This window comes from Equus przewalskii, chromosome 24, assembly GCF_037783145.1.
Source record: "Equus przewalskii isolate Varuska chromosome 24, EquPr2, whole genome shotgun sequence".
Lineage (NCBI taxonomy): Eukaryota > Metazoa > Chordata > Mammalia > Perissodactyla > Equidae > Equus > Equus przewalskii.
The window spans coordinates 615,420-629,455 of NC_091854.1; the positions used below are offsets into that span (position 1 = coordinate 615,420).

The following is a 14,036-nucleotide window of genomic DNA, read 5'->3' on the forward strand; positions in this document are numbered from 1 at the left end:
CGTATTCTGCTCTTGTTACCTGGAGCTTTTAGACCCTCTCAGATAACATTTGTGTTTTGGTAGAAAACAGAGAGGAGAAGCAGCTGTGGAGGGGCTGATGGCCAAGGAGATTATCTTTGAAGGCACTTACAAGACCCTAAGTGGCAAAAAACCCAGAGAAATTATGCTGTTACATTTCTTTATGCATTAATTCAACGGATATATGCCACACACTGTGTAGGAACTAGAGAAGCAAAGGCTTTGCCCTAAAGGGATGCAAGCATGTGAGAATCTGTAATGCCATCTGATAAGAATAGTAACTAGCTTGGATTTGAGGAATGAGACCGGGCTACAGTGATGGGAACTGGTGACCTAAGTTTTGCAGGAGGAGGAAGTATAGGTGGACAAGATAGGAAGGGTGTTCCCGACAGAGGAAACTAAATTAAGTGTTGTTCCTTAGAGATGGTATCTCGTGGCTAAATTCAGAAGGATGAGTAAGAATAAATGGATGAGATAGGAAAGGGCAATCCCGGCAAAGGAAGCAGAGCAAAGCTTGAAAGTTTCATTCCAGATTCGATAAGCTTCTGAAGGTCAGGGGCCATGTGCCGCTCAACTTTATAGTCCTAACTCTAGCAGAGAGCCTGGCTGAGAGTAGGGTACGTGGAACGAATGATCGTTGAATAAATGAATGGATGCATGCAGGGGACAGGGAGTCTCATTTTCAGTCCTCTGAAAATGGGGCCTGGAAATCTCTGTCCTTTTCCAGGCTCCCCTGAACCTCTGGCATGAGGCATCCACCAGGCCACTGTGACCAAGGGTAACATCTGGCAGCAGCTCTCTAGCTACCCAAGACATACCAATTTGAAGAGGAAGGCACTGTTTTCTTAGCTTTGGGCTCTGCTGGGAAATGAAATAACTCTTAATACAGAGATAAAAATAGGCTGTAGGATAAATCAAGTTGTCCCTCAATAAAAACATGAACTGGGGGGTGTGGACGGGGGTTGGTTAACATATTAAATTCCCCCTTACAGAGCAGACAGTCTTCCTTTGATGTTTTTTTTTAAATTAAGGATCATTTTATAGTGTCTGGATAAGGTTAGCTGTCCCTCTAGCTACGCAGCCAACAGAATTCAAGAGCAAAGTGGTGAATGCTCCCCAACTCCTAGTCTCTGAATACTTCTCCTGCTTCTGGGGACTAAATTTTGGGCTAACAAGCCCCTGGTTGTGAGGCATTGGGGCAAATCACTTTCATTATGTTAGATTCTTTTTTAATATGAAAATAATACATACTAGGGGTAATTTGTTTTCAAACAGAACAAAAGAGTAGCATAATCAAGTAATGTTGATAATTGTTGAACCTAGGTGATGGGTAAATGCGGGGGGGGGGGGTGTCATGGTATCATTCTTTCTACCTTATGTATGTTTGAAATTTTTCATAACAAAATATATTTTTAAAAAGAGTCTCTATTCCTCCCCATGGTCTGCATCCCTTTAGGCCCCCAATTCTACTCTCCAGGCTTAGACAGGACAATGATATCTTCTATATTTTTCCAAACATTTTCTGACCATTTATAAGCACACATATGCATACATAGAGCCTATTTTTTAAAATAGTACCATATAAAACATATTATTCTGAACGTTGATTTTTTTTCTTCTTAACAGTATACGTTGAGCTCTTTCCATAGCAGAACGTGTAGCTCTATCTCATTCTTTTAACAGCTATTTAGTATTCCACCCGAAGTAGATAACACTCTGTACACTCTGAAGAATTAATTTTTTATATATCTTTGCAAATATAATAGGTAAAAAAATATTTCATTAATGATAAGTGAGGTCAGCATCTTTTCATATGTTTGTTGGTCATTCGTATTTCTTTCTCTGAATTGCTCACTTAAGTCTTTTTCCCATTTCTCTTCTAGGGATTTTTTTTTTCTTTTTTCTCATTTGTTTGTAATATTTACCCAAAAATAAGGCAATTTTCCTTTGATCTGTTGTGCTACAGATATTTGGGGGCATGGTGTAAGGATGTGGTCAAGACTAGATGCCCAGACTGCTTGAACACTCATCTCTTCTGACAGGCAATCTGGCCAGCCATCCCAAAATATCCGTCCAGTGAGACTTACTATTGGTACAAAATGTCATAAGACTTGCCACTCTTAATACCAAAAACGCAAGATGGGGAAAACTTTTCTCAGCACATACACACACAAAAAGTAGGAGCCTTCCTCCAAGCCTTTCCCACAAACCTTCCTAGATGGATCCAGACCACAGTGACTTCTGTCAGAGGCTGCTATTTTCATCTTCCAGAATGATAACTCATTTGGAAGTGCCACCCCTCAGCAAGCCCCAACTACTGAACCACCTCCATCCTCTGACTTTTCCCTCTTCCTTTCTCTTCTCCTCTCCGTGCCTCATCTATCCTCACCCAACCAGGGGACTGACTTCTCAGTGTACTCTCAGCCAGGGAAATTCACCATACACAGTAGAGACAATCTTGTTATCCTTAATCTCCACACAAAATGTAATCCCTCTGGTTCCTGGTACCCGATCCTCTCCCTTCCTTTCATCCCAACCCCACGTTCCTCTTCTCCCTTCCAAATCTTTCCTCTGAGCCCTCTATAGCTCTTATCCTATGTTTAAGCTCCCCCACATCTTCACTGAGCTTCCCCTCTTCACCTTAAGTGAAACTCAGCTCTGTCCTGAGACACTAAGCAGCCCTCTCAAGTGACAGGTGTTCCTTTTCCCACATCCCATATAAAACTTTTGGGTCTGAAGATAAGATCAGGATCTCCCTTACTCTCTACTGCTGCTTCCAGAACATTTCTCCTTCACACATTTGAAAAAGCCTCTATTTCCTGTCACCAAACCTATAAATTTGCCTACAACTATACCCTTAATTTCTATCCTCTTTTCCTCCTATTTCAATATTCCTTCTTGTCTAGGGTTGACCCTCCACTAGTGCTCCTGACTCCATTCCCCTCCCGCCTTCAGAGGTATCTTCTCATACTAGTTTTCCTCCCTCTCCCATACCTTCAAACTCTTCATCTCCGTGGGTGGCTCCTTCCATCCGCAGAGTCCTCAGAACACAGCAAGGGGCCCAGGGGTCAAGGTTAACAGCACAGACTCAGGCCAGGTAACCTGGGGACAAATCCTGACTTCACCTTTAATCGGCTGTGTGGCCTTAGCCAAGTTTTTCCATCTGTAAAATGAAGGTCATAAGACTATCTCCCTTTCTGAGGATTAAATTGGTGAAAATGTGCAAAGCATTTAGAACAGTGCCTGACCCAAAGCAAGTATTATATGTGTTTGCTAAATAATTCAGCATTTTAAAACATATCTGTCCTCTCATACACAAACCAAACACACAAACAATATACTCTTCCCAGTTCCCACTTCCCTTTCCAGTCACCACCTCATCTTCTCTTCCTCCCTGACCAGCCATGCTTTTTGAAAGAGTCTCCTACACTTATTGCCTCCACTTTCCCACCTTGTGTTCATAACCCAACTTGTTGCAACAGGACTTAACTAAATCTACTCTTGCCAAAGACACTACTCACCACTTCCTAGTTGAATCCAATAGCTGCCTTTCAGTCTTTACTGATTTGTCTTAGTGTTTAATGTCACCAATTATTACCACCTTGAAAGGCTCACTTCTGGCTCCACAGTATCATCCTGTTCTGTTTCTCATTCCAAGGATCCATCCTGTCTCTCCCTCTTATGCTCCTTTTCTTTGGCCCAATCCCTTAAAGAGCGGTGTCCATGGGGTCTGTTCTAGGTTCTCCCTGGGGGATCTCAGACACTAGCAAAGCTTGGACGACTATCCCTATGCAGATAATTTTCACATCTCAGTCTGCATCCCAGACCTCGCTCTGGACTGAGACATGTAGAGCCAGCTGGATCCTGGAGGTCATCACTTGGAGGAGGAACTAAACCCAATAAGTTCAAACGTGTAAATGAGTCTACCCTCTCCCAAACATTTTCTGCTCTCTGCATTCTCTCTCTTTGAGAAGGGTGCCAGAGGCCACCCTGTCACCCAAGCCCAACCCCAGACTTACTCCTTAGAAGCTCCCCCTTCCTAAGTTTCCACATCTGATCAATCATCTGTTGCTCTAATGTCTTCTAAATCCACTTTTTTCTGCTTCCCAGCTGCCACTACCTCCACTAAATTCACTGTAATTTCTGGCCTGGATTATTATACCTCCCTTCCTGCAGACTTGCCCTCTCCCCTCCTCACTGAAGCCAGAGTGATCTTTGTAAAACTCTGACCTGATGCTCTGTTTCCCTGGCTGAAAGCATGTCAGTGGCTACTTGTGGAACTGGAGTCCATCCAAACTCTTGACCCAGCAATCAGGGTACACTCAGGTTACTTGCATCTGCTGCAGAGCTGATTTTTAAAAACCCAGAAATTTTGCATGCTAGTTGTTAAAGTGCTGGCAGCTGAAATCAGCCACAATAGGAACATTCATGCTATGGAAATCAGCCAACGCTCCCAGAGCTGGTTTACCGGTACACTTCACTTCTCTTAACACTCTCCAGCTGGAACTCTGCTCTCCAGTTATACTGAACTACTGCCAATTGCCTCTCACTTCTGTACTCATACCACTAACTCTGTGGAGGGAATCTTCTCCTCTCTCTCCTGGCTCTCTCCTACTCATTCTTTAGGTCTTATATTAGCACCCACCTCATCAAGGAGGCCTTCCCTAATGTTCTGCCCTCAAGTTGACTGATGTACCCCTTCAATGTGTTCCCACAGCATCCTGTCCTACATAAGTCTATGCCTACATCTGCAACTGCATGTAAAATGAGGGCTTTCTATTTGCCACACAATGTGAAACAAAAGTTGAAATGCCTGACCTCATTAATCCTCACAACAACCATAGGAGATAATTACTCTCTTAGATGAAAAAAAGGCTTAGAGCATAAGCTCCAGGAGGTCAGAGGCTGCCTTGCACACCCACATGTCACAGTGCCTGAGACTTAGTAGGTGTTCAACACAAGTGGATACTGAATCAATTAATTCTAAACACTAAAATAACTGCTTGCCAAATTCTACATTATAACATTCATGACTTTTTGTCCCAATGTCACTTTAATATTCATAAATTCTCCAGAAGCTTACAAAAAATGCTGATGAAAAATTTACCCACTCTCTATAAATAACTGGTATAAGACTCCTTTTTCAGGAAAGAGCAAGCAAGAATGCACCCCAAATTATTGTTAATCAGACCCCAACCCCACACTCCTCTGGGTTTCACTCCACTTGTCAGGCCTCAGGCGCCAGGGATCTCCCCTAACAGCATTGGCTTCCTGAGGTTCTGCAAAATGCTCAAGCTTATTTCCAGCATTTTGTTGTTAATTTTTTATTTCTCCATGACCACCGCCGAGATTCAATTGATCTTTTCTCATGGTTTCAAAACAGCAGTCGAGAAATTGTGTTTTGAAATTGAATCGGAGACAAGAGGAGTGATCCTGAGTGCTCTCCCAGCCATTTGGTTGCACTGCGGAGTATTAGGGCACAGCTTTCAATAAAGTTTTATTCAGCAAAAAGTGTTCCCCAACAAGACTATATTTATTTGGGATTAAAACTGCTCCCATTTGACCTTACTCTTGGCTTCCTTTGGCATTCATGACTAATGTCTATAGCACCCTAGTGGGAACTTGCCTGTCAGGGGCTTCCTCGGTGCTCTCTGTTGTTTACTGTATGTTGGTCCCTTAAATGGATAAAAACTCCTAAATGACAAGAGAGCTTTTTCTCCTTGCAATGGAACCATGTGCTTCCTGCAGGCATAAAAAGTGTTTATTTGAACCATTAAAAAAATCAACCAAATCAAGGTAAAGGATTTTTTTCAAGTTAATTGATGAAAAGTTGGTTCTTTCTTTTATGACATCTAAAACTAAGACTTTTATTGATTACTCCTGAAGATTAGCTACCAGAATCAGAGAAGCAATGATGGGGAGGCCACTCTATTGAAGAAAACTGAAGTAACACCATTCTGTAAGAAGGGCTTACTCTCCCTTTTCTTTAATGTCCCTTGGCAATGCATTCGTAACATAGCAAAGCAGACTGAAATAAACTTTGTTAAGAGGATTTCATAACGGGGCCTATTTACCTGGGTCAGGTTCCTATACTTCACCATACTTAAAGAATATTCTTTAAACTCAAGACAATAAGAAATGACCAAAATATTTGTTGAAAATAAATGAACCCACACTCTGTACTGTGTATCATAGGCACAATGAACAGCCGCTTATATCATAAATATTGAGGTCCAATATGTATGGAAAAGCTATTTTGATTAAAATTTCCTATTATGCTTACTTTTCTAAAATTGTGGACCACAACTGTATGCACAGGAAATTGTTGGATACAGCCATCATTTTATCACCCATGTATCACCAATGAAGAGCCGGTGTCTTGAGTATAAGCTTAAATTTTGGATTTCCAAATATAAACTTTTGAAAGAGTTTCTTTTTCTTGTTATTGGTTTAAAATTGAGGTATAATATTCATACAGTAAAGTGCTTAAATCTTAAGCACACAGCTCAATTACTTTTTACATGCGTGTATACCTGTGGAACTACCACACAGAGAAGACACAAAGCATTTCCAGCCTCCCAGAAGTCTTCTTGGTGCCCGCTCGCAGTCAATATCCTCCAAAGATAACCATTATTCTTCTATCACCATAAGTTAGTTTTACCTGTCCTTGAACTTTATATAAATGGAATCATAATTGTATTCTTTTGTGCCTAGCTTCTTTTACTCAACATTATGTCTGTGAGATTCATCCATGTTGTTGCATGTGACAACAGCTGGCTCTTTTTCATTGTTTTGTGATATTCTACTGTTGATGGACGTTTTGGTTCATTTACGTCTTTGGTTATTATGAAAAAAGCTACCAAGAACATTTTTGTATATCTTTGAGGTGGACGTATTTCTCTTGGGTATATACCTGGAAGTGGAACTACCGAAGTATAGAAGAAGCTATGTTTGGAATCTTTATCTTTAGCTAATTGCAAAGAAGTGGTGGTAGGCGAGAGAAAAACTACCTCCTACTGGTATCTATTGTGTTACTTGACATTCTTAGAGAGTATTTTATAGCCGCAGCTGGCCAAATTGGACAGACGTACTTCTAGGTAAAATCTCAAGGAGTGAGTGGGTAAAGTCAGACGGCACTTGAACTACATCGCTAATGTATTGTATTTGGGCTAATTAGAATTATTTATGCGATTTGTCTGAGCCTCTCAGGAAATGCCAAAGTTCCAAACACTCTGGTCATTAAAAATTCTTGGAAAGATGAGAGTGCTCTAATTAGACTCAACTATAAGAACTTTGAAATAACACAAAGCTGCCTATGAACCCCAAGTAATCACTGAGGGATACTTTTTCACAGAGAGGTGAACTATGCTCTCATCTGGCTTTATCTTTTCCTTTGACCACTGTGGGGTTTGGAACTTCCACTTGGAAGTTACCAGTGTGAATAAAAATATTTTCATTTATTATTTCATCCACAGTGCCCACCTTCAAATAAAGTGTCTCCTCTCTCTCTTGGGGTTTTTCCTAGGTTTGAGTTAAAGCCTTTGTGTGGAGAATAAATCTGGTGCCAAGTACAAGTCAATAATTAAATTATGCTTATCCTCTGGGGAAGCCGAAGTCTGATGAACTTCCTCCCCATTGTAGAACTGTTTCTTCTTTCCCTTGAATGCTTCCCTGGCCTCCCCCACTCTCCTCCCAACCATCACATACAAATGATTTGTGTTTGCGTTTTCTGTCCTAGTCTCCTGCAAATCACTTTATTTTCTGTAAAACCTCTTTGATAATGCAGATCTCTAACTACTTTCTCACATCCCTTTGGCGTTAGATCAATTGTACAAAGGTTATCTTAGCATTTTGTCTAGACTTAAAAAAAGCATCCTGGGAACAGTTCCAGGCTTTTGATTAACTGAGCCATTCTGGAAATTAAGACTGCTTTTGCCATTCTTCACTTGAATTACGGTATTCGTCACTGGCCCTCTATATCAGGGTGTGCTGCTGCATTTCTGCTAATACAGGATGTAACAGCTTGAATTCTCATGAACGTGTTCATTCTGAGGTCATTCCACCTTCATATAGAAATCTTTATTTAGATTTCTTAATAAATGAGGAAACCAATTTCTAAAAAATTTGGCCAAGTCCTTATCACAAAGATAAGTGTGGCCCTGAAATCTTTTCCATTTGACAGCCTTAACCTCTGTTGGTCCAATTTAACTTCATTTCAAAAGAACTTGAATCAGAGCAAACTATTTCATGCACTGTGTAAGCAATCACTCTTCAAGACTATCAAATTTGTTCCTATGTTAGAATCTACATGCACAATTCAGAAAACTATCATGACTATAATTTTATTCAAATTGATCAGTAGTGTGTAGCTACATGAGAGACACTAACAAATTGAGAATAATCAACATGTTATTTATAAAACCAGGTCAGTTCTACCTTCATGAGATGGGGCCAGGAGTTGCTTCTGGCTAAGTGGTCTTTTGTGTACCGTGCCACTAAAAGAAAGTAGGAAAGGAACCAACATTGATTGGGTGCCACGTGCCAAACACTCTGGAAACATTTTACATGGGTTAACTGAAAATTTATAATTACAGGAGGTGAGTGAAATAACTCCTCATAACAACAAGAATGGGGAATTCCTTAACCTACGGGTGTTAGAGATTTTACAGATTCTTGTCCAGTCTGAGGGAAATTTCTTTAAGGATGCCTGGAAGGGGTTGAGCAGCTGAATTTAAAAAGCTTTCCTGTCTTAAATAATTATTGGTCCAACTTATGAGTATATTTTCTCAGTTGCTACTTCCTGCACTTTTAGCCTTGCCCTATCTCTGTCTTCTTAATTATTTAAAGCAGCTTGTTAATAATTTACTTATCTGCTTCTATATTGCTGTTTAGCTGCTACCGTGGGGACGGAGTTTCTCTTGGGTTGCTGCTCAGTTCTTCTGTTGAATCTTGTCCTGCTTAAGCTGCCTGCTCTTCTCACTTTTCCAGAAACTCCTGCAGTACTCCTGGTTGGCTCCTGATTTTGTACCTGCCAACTCTTGCAGATTCCTACCAAATCTCATTTCAACTCCTGGTCAGTTCTGAACTCGTTCCACCTCAAACTGGTACCTCCTTGTTTGATTTCCCACTCTTGTGTAACCCCACTCTAGCTCTGATACATAGGACGTGGTTGACCCAGGCACATATGATAGTTCATATCTACTAAATCTCTGTACAGTTAAATTGAATACATCACATTGACCAAGAGTTATGACCAGGATGATTCTGGAAATTATTCTTTCCACTGGCCTATAGATCTAGGCTTTAAAACAAAATCAAAGAACATTCAAATGGTTGATCCTGAAAACCAACAAAGAGTTGCAAGAGATTCCAAATCTGCTTATCTATTTTTTGAAGAATAGCACCTAATGATTTGATAATATCTCTGTGTCAAAATCATTTTCTATTGTTGGATAAGTTTTGAAAAGTACAACTGGAAATCTCTGATTTGCTAACTATAGAATAGACTTAATGTAGTGCTAGTAACCTGACATTTAGTTTAGATTTATTTCCTGATCTAATTAATCAGAGGATTAATTTTTTAAAAAAATAGTCTTTTGTAAAAGGGTTGGCAATTCCTGTGTGAATGAATGGTTATAAGCTGATTGAATGTAGCTTGTCTACCAAATAGCTGTCATCAATTCTTTCCCTCATTCTGTATGCATGTCACACCTCCATCTAAAGATGGAGTCTCTTCCTGATCTGATCTCTGACTGCTTCAACCAACAGAATATGGTGGCAATGATATTGTGTCAGTTTCAGGTCTGGCCTTTGTGAGGACTGTAAGTTTCCACTTCCTGCCTCTTGGAGCCCTGAGCTGCCATGTCAGAAGTCTAAGTTACTTTGATAGAAAGAAAGACCACTCAAAGGAGCAGAAAAATGCCAGACATGTGATTAAGAAGCCATCTGGGACACAGCTCAGTTGAGCCTTTGGTGGCTCCAACCTCAGCAGCTCTATGACTGCAACTGCAGGAAAGACCCCAAGTGAAGTCTGCCCAGACAAGCTCATTCAACTCACAAAACTAGAAGAGGTGATAATAAGTTGTTGTCTTAAGTCACTAAGCATCGGTGTGGTTGGTTACACAGCAGTAGATAACTGAAACAAATGAGTCCCAAGGTTCAGCATAAAGCAAGAATCTAAAGCAAGCACTTTCCATTAAATAATTTTATCTCTCGATTTCCCTCTCCACATTCAACTTAGTTGGCCTTTCTCCAATTGTTTTATCCATAATTTTAGTAATGAATGTGAATTATTGCAGTTAAGCCTAAGTCTTATATACATTTGTATGTATATATAGATCTTAAAGCTTGTTTACAAATTTACTGTATAAAAACACACAATACACAAAAGCTATTGGCACATCACGAAGTCAGGCTTGTAGAATTAATGCTGGGGAATCCCAGTGGAGATCACCAAATTTTACATATCAATGATTTATTGGGCAACAAGGATAACACCATCTGATATATGCTTTTATTCTTTCTCCATTAGAGGATAATAACGGAAGCCCTGCTATGGCCCACTAAAAATATCCAACATGATCATTTGTTCTCTGGCTTCCTAAAGAAAATATCCTACACGATAATTTGTTATCTGGCTTCTAGGAGAAATTAATCCTATGCCATAACCAAGAGACTACTCCAAGCCCTGAAAGTAGATATATAAAACTTCCTAGATCCACAGTTGGCTTCTGAACAGCAAATCAGTCTCCTGCTTAAACTCTCGGACTCTATATCCTGATTTCAGTAACCGGACCTTGACTTGTTCTTTGTGTCCAAAAATAGAGAAGAAATGTCATGTAAGAAAAAGACTAGCCAAACATATTTTAAATTTATGAAATACTAGGCATTTTTCTGTGTGCTTGTAGGTCACCTCCTAGCCCAATGACATAGGTACTTTTCTTCTCCCCAGTTCTCTACATCTCAGCAAATGTCAACACTGTCTATCCAGTTGCTTAATTTCTAATCCAAGGGACATCCCTGATGCCTCTCTTTCCTTCACACTTTGAATCCACTCCATTATCAAGTCCTATCATATCTATCTCTAGAACTACTGAACTGGACACTTCTAATAGGTACAATTAAACAAAATTTTATGGTATGTGAATTATATCTCAATATATCACAATAAAGTTATTTAAAATATGTCTAGAATCTTTCCACCTCTCTTCATCACCACTGCTGTCATCCTTGTTCTGATCTCCACCTTCTCTTCCTGGATTACTGCAGCAACTTCCTAACTGGTCTCCTTACTTCAGGCCTTGCCCTCTTATGATCTCCGTTCAGAGATCAGAGTTCAGAGCAATCCTCTAAAAACATAATCCCTAACATGTTACTTTCTTGCTCAAAACCCACCCAATGATTTCCCAATCACACTGAGAATAAAAGCCTTCACGATCTCACACGATCTGGCCTCTCTTTCCAACATCATACCTGCCACTCTTCACCTGCTCCTTTTACTCCTGCAACACTGACCTTCTTGGTCTTCCTAAAACGTGCCAAGTTCACTCCTGTCTCAAGAATGAATAATCTTAGCATTGGCTGTTCTCTCTGCCTGAAACATGCTTCTCTAGATCTTTCAGATCTCTGTTCAGATCTCTGTTTTCTCATCAGAGATCTCCCAAGGTCTTCCAAGGAAATAACAGTCCCATTCACACACTCCGCCCCAATTAATTTTTATCTCTTTAACCTGCTTTATTTTTTCTTGGTAGCGCTTATCATTACATGACGTCATATAATATGGTTATTTGTTCATAGCAGTGTAATCTAGATGAGTGGAGAGGTTCTATCCCAGCCTTAGAATAGTACCTGGCACATTGCAAGGTGCTCAGTAAATAGGTGGAGTTTTGAGTGAGCATGAATGAAAGAATAAATATTATTAAACATCCCTTTTGCTAAGTTCACTAGTTCTTCCTGCTCGAAGACGCTCTTGATAGCAACCTAGCTTAACATAATTGTTCTCTGGTTGGGTTTTATTTCCCCCAGAGTTTTGTGGGTTGCAAATGGCTTAGCCACTTTGAAGGGATACCAGCAATCTCAAACTGGTAGGAAGAAAAAGTCTCTTATATGCCCTCATAAAAGGCCTCAAATGCCCTTCTCCCACTGAAAGGACACTTAGACCAATTAATAAGCTCCAGATCACAAAAACATTTTCCTAAAATTATCAGTCCTGAAGCCCAGTTATATATTCCCCAATAACTATTTATTGCACATGAATATATAGCAGGCCCTGTGCTGAACATTGAATACAGGAAAATGAGTACAATATAGTCACTTGGAAGGTCCCTTTAGCTTCCCTTGATTAGTTTTATCTACATGGTTTTAAAAAAATCTAATCTGATTTTTCATTAACACATAATTATTTTTTAATTTCAACGAATGAGCCTATTTCTTTTCTCTACCCCGGTGAGGGCTAACTTAAGGTCATTCCTTACCACTGACGATTTCTCTCTTAGTGCGTATTCTCCTGCCCTCCTCGAGGTTAGCTCACTCCCTGTGCTCTTGATTCCACCCCTTCCAACTACCCCTCCATCATTCAATCTCTATACTTTTCGTTATCAATTATCTCAAAAGAACAACTCCATTCTTTACTGAAGTTGTTTCCTTACCCGTGACCAACGATCTCCTCTTCCAAGTTCCATATAGCTTTCTACGTTCTCACCCACCTGGTGCTCTCTAAAGTATTTGACCATGTTGAACTCTCCCTCCTGCTCAGGTTCTCATCTGCCTCAGCTTAGTTGATCCTACATTGTTCTGTTCTCCTCTCCTCTCCTCCTTGTCAATGCTCCCCAGTGTCCCTCCAGGCTTATCTTCATCTTGCCACACCCTGCATGTGGAGAGTCCCCAGGCCTCTGCCTTTCAGCCACCATTCCCCTTTGATATTCTCATCTGCATCCATGGCTTCAACTGTCACCTGTTTAGGTCTCACAGGTCTACATATTCAGTTACACTCACGACCCTAAACTCTCTTCCCATAGATCCATAGGCCTACTAAACATTTCTATCTGAAATTCCTCAAACTCAACACCACAAAATAAAACTTTATTTTACCATTCTACAAGTCACTTCTCTTTCTTATTTTTCTGATTACATTAATGATACCACCACAGTCCAATCATCTGCAACTTTTCTCTCTCTCTCTCCCTCCTTTATTCCCCAAACCAATCAGTTTTCAAGCTTTGTTGATTTCCTTTGCAGATCGGCTGTATAGGTTCTGTCCTGTCCATGATGCTTGTCAGTGTCCTGGTTCTCCCTTTAGTATCTCCTGCCTGGACTCTTCAAGTAGCCTCATAAACGTCTTCAGCTTCTCTCTAATCCATTCTTCAATTAGCTTCGAAAACCTCCAATGGCTTTCCATTGCCTGCTAAATAGACTCTACATTCTTTAATCTGGAATTTAAGACCCTATTATTTCTCTATGTGGCACCTTACCCTATGCCAAAAGTGTACTATGACTCTTTTCCTGAGTCCACCTTTTGCCTGAGTGCCTTTGTATCTTTTTTAATACTCTTCTATTCCCCTAACCAGCTTTTCCCCATTTCCTTCTCACAAGATCCTGCTTTTGAATACCTAATCTAAAAGATACATTCCTCTGTTAAGCTTTCTGTAACTAACCTCAGTCAAAAGAAATCTCTCCTTCGTCTTACCTCTATAACAGGTTGCTTGTACTTCATTTTTAAAACTGTAGCTATTTGTGTATCCTTCCTCAACTATATTTTAACCTCCTTAAAAATAGGGATGTCTTCTCTGGTAGATTCTATTACTATTCCAAAATATTCACTGCCTTCTTTGTGGGTGAATTATATTTGTCTGCCCCTCATGGGAAGTTTAGCTACATAACTAGCTTTGACCAGTTAAATTTGAGCAGAAATGATATACGTACTTTTGGTCCATCGTGTATTTCTGCCATCTCTCTTGTTCCCCTGCCACAAGGTAGGCTTGTCCCAATTAGTGGCTGCTCCTCCTGCACAGATCCCAGAA

General features: G+C 40.2%; 1 protein-coding gene across 4 annotated transcripts in view; it reads right to left on the reverse strand.

Annotated features, from left to right (window-relative positions):
* The window catches only part of VCAM1 (vascular cell adhesion molecule 1), a 129,002-nt gene that overhangs the window by 66,173 nt on the left and 48,793 nt on the right, over nt 1–14,036 (reverse strand). For 2 of the 4 annotated variants that reach the window (XM_070592391.1, XM_070592392.1), the window contains one exon: nt 13,939–14,019. The exons of the other annotated variants lie outside the window; for them this stretch is intronic. The gene's annotated coding sequence lies outside the window, so the exon portion shown is untranslated. The remainder of the gene's footprint in view (nt 1–13,938; nt 14,020–14,036) is intronic. 4 annotated transcript variants of the gene reach the window in all.